Genomic DNA, 3,496 nt, shown 5'->3' with positions numbered 1-3,496 from the left:
ACATGTCTACCCAAACCTCTACAAATTAGCTATAACCTTTCTCTGTACCCCAGCCTCATCCGTCCCTTGTGAAAGACTATTTTCAAAAGCAGGAGAAATCCTATTGAAAAAAAGAAACCGTTTAAAGCCAAACACTTTGGAAATGCTTGTTTTCCTCAATAAAAATGAATGAAAGGTGTATCTTGTTCCTTGTTTATGTCAATGTCTAAAATAAAGCAATCATTCTTTCAAGTAACACACGCACATTCATTCACATCACAACTCCCTGCCCTTTTGACTCCATCAAATCCATGGTATTTTAATCACTGTGTCATGACATTTATTTTCCACATGATGGCGCAATAGAACAAATGGAGCCTCATGATGCTTTGGCCCAGGACCGACCCAGTTGGATGGAAAGCCTCATTGCTTCATGAGGCTTCAGTTTCCCATCACTAGAAAACAAAACGAATCCAGAGTATCAAACAAAACCATAACTGAAGCTCAAAAAACTAGAACAGAAACATGACCGGAACAAACATGACAGTAGCAAACTAACAGCAACAAACAGTAGCCAACAGCAACAATGACCCGACAATAAGTGCTCGGACTGGGAGTCCTTTCAAAGCACTAATTACACAACGACCAACAGGTGTGCAGCTGCATGAGTGAGAGCCCTACAGAGCCACCTGTTGGTCCCAAACTGAATCATGACGGCATCACCAGAAGTTGTTAGCGGTCAGCAGTTTGCACTTACAGCTTGCGATTAGAGCTGTCTTTTTTATTATTCTCATTCAAATTTTGTTTCATGTAAAATTCACCGATGGCACTGGCAAAGAATGGGAATCTGAATTGCCAGGAGGAACATTTTCAAATGATACACATGAGCTACGATATTGACGTTGTTGCAATGAATACACTGCCAAAGTGTGTCCCTTGCTGCTGTATCAGGTCTCGACGAAGGTAGGCACTGATTCCTTTTTACAAATTCACAAGCTCTTGTAGCTACTTTTTTTTCTGTTTTATATGTGTTCTGGGCTGTTATGGCTGTTGCTCATCATGGCATGCGTGTGTGTATGCGTGCAATTGCTGTAGCGGGTCGATTGCGGGAGGTCGGTTGCTTGAAAAGTAGATCTTTCGTCAAAAAAGGTTGGGCATCCCTGATTTAGAGTGTGCCATTAACCTTCAAAGCATGTTTTTGGAATGTCGGAGGAAACCAGAATACCCGGAGGAAACCTACGCAGGCACGGGGAGAACATGCAAACTCTACACAGAGCCGGGATCGAAACCTTCACCTCTGCACTGTGAGGCGGAAGCGCTAACAGTTAGCGGCTTACTAGTCGATCACCAGGCTGCTATTGGATATATACATATATATATACACACGGTAAAAATATTTAATCGTGATTAAATGCACAAATGTCTTAGTTAACTTATAATTAATCGCAATTAATCACATTTTGTATCGTTTCTAAATTTCTTTCATATCTTTTTGTCCTATTTTTTCCCCATTTTAATGTTCTCGTCAACATGGAATCGTGGATCAGTTTTCTTTGTGCAAAATACAAATATTTACTGAAACAATTTCGATTTTTAATTTTACACGAATATTTTTCACATGGAGCAGTTATTCACGCGTAATTTCTCCATCAATAACAGTGAAAACAATATTTTGTCACACAACAGCTCCTTGAACTGCTCTTTTTAGGGAATCAAAACAGAGCAATATAAAATTATAAAGTGCACATCTAAGGTAAACAAGTACTCAGCCTAAAGTGGATTTAAGGCATGGTTGCATACTTTGTTTTTCTCAAGTTTGCTTTGAACACAGCGGTCAGGCTATGTTGATTCTGTTGGTCCTTCGGAAGTCTCTCTATGGTTTTGTGTAGACATCATTTCGGATGACTATACTTGTTTCGAGGCACAACACTGGAGACGTTTTCTTATTTTCAGTGTGGTCGCTACCAATGCACCGCTGAACTCTCGAGGTAACTCAGCGCACCATCGCTGTCAGACGAACACAGAGAAGCTCCACCTGCTTTATTTATATGGCCACAGAACACTGTAACCTTTCACACAAAATAGTTCCAAACAAGTAACAATCGCGTCAGTTTCAGCTTGAGTCGAGCTGTGGACAATGTTGACAGGCTTGCAGGCAGTAACCATACATTTAGCTATGGCTTCAGCAAATTTGTTCTTTGTCGTGTTCTCCATTTTCTTCGCTTTGAAATTATCCATAGCTGTCTGTCTGAGACGAGGGGGCGGAGTACTCACGTCAGCTGTGTGCTTGGCCATTCAGTGGTATTTCAGACTCTGTGAGTTCGCTATGATGATAGCTCAGTTTACGACTGCAAAACATATAGGTAACTTTGGTCTTGTCAGTGGAACAATCTGGCAACTTTTTAAAAGTAAACTTTCCATTCATAAACTCTTAAAGTATCCGTTTTCGGTGTCTCGCGCTGCCGTGGCTGGCAAAACAAACATGCGTGGACATGTGCAGCGCGCTTGTTGTTGTGATTCTGGTTTATTTATAGAGCAACGTAACATCCGCTGTGACGTCTGCCGCGTTAATCTCGCGAGAAAAAATTTAATCCCGTTAAAATTCATTTAAATTAATGCCAATAAAAACACGCTAAACTGACAGCTCTAATATATATAAATCCTCGTCTCACCCCTCGGGTGGTGTCCGTCCCCCATTCAGCTCGGGTCCTCTACCAGAGGCCAGGAAGCTTGAGGGTTCTGCTCAGTATCCTTGATGTTCCCAGCATTGCACTTTTCTGGACTGAAATGTCCGATGTTGTCTGTTGCAACCACTCATCTAGTTTGGGGGTCACTGCCCCGAGTGCTCCGACTACCACAGGCACGAGTGTCACCTTTATCTTCCAGGCTCTCTCCAGGTCTTCTCTGAGCCCTTGGTATTTCTCGAGTTTCTTGTGTTCCTTCTTTCTGATGTTTCTATCACTTGGGACCGCTACATCCACTACAACGGCTTTCCTCTGCCCTTTATCGATGATCACGATATCTGGTTGGTTCGCCATTACCATCTTGTCAGTCTGGATCTGGGAATCCCACAGGATTTTCGCTTGGTCATTCTCCACCACCTTCGGAGGTGTTTCCCATTTTGACCTTGGGGTTTCCGGTCCATACTCTGCACAGATGTTTCGGCACACTATGCCAGCCACCTGGTTATGGCGTTCCATGTAGGCTTTCCCTGCCAGCATCTTACACCCTGCATTTATGTGTTGGATCGTCTCAGGTGCCTCTTTGCACAACCTACACCTTGGGTCTTGTCTGGTGTGGTATATCTGGGCCTCAATGGCTCTGGTGCTCAGGGCCTGCTCCTGAGCAGCCAGGATGAGTGCCTCTGTGCTGTCCTTCAGGCCAGCCCTCTCTAGCCACTGATAGGACTTCTTGAGATCAGCTACTTCAGTTATGGTCCGGAGGTACATCCCGAGTAGGTGCTTGTCCTCCCATGATGGTCCCTCTTCCAGCACCTCATCCTCTGTTCCCCATTGTC

The sequence above is a fragment of the Hippocampus comes genome, unplaced genomic scaffold (genome assembly GCF_001891065.2).
Source record: "Hippocampus comes isolate QL1 unplaced genomic scaffold, H_comes_QL1_v1.1 scaffold223, whole genome shotgun sequence".
Lineage (NCBI taxonomy): Eukaryota > Metazoa > Chordata > Actinopteri > Syngnathiformes > Syngnathidae > Hippocampus > Hippocampus comes.
This window is presented reverse-complemented; position numbering follows the sequence as displayed.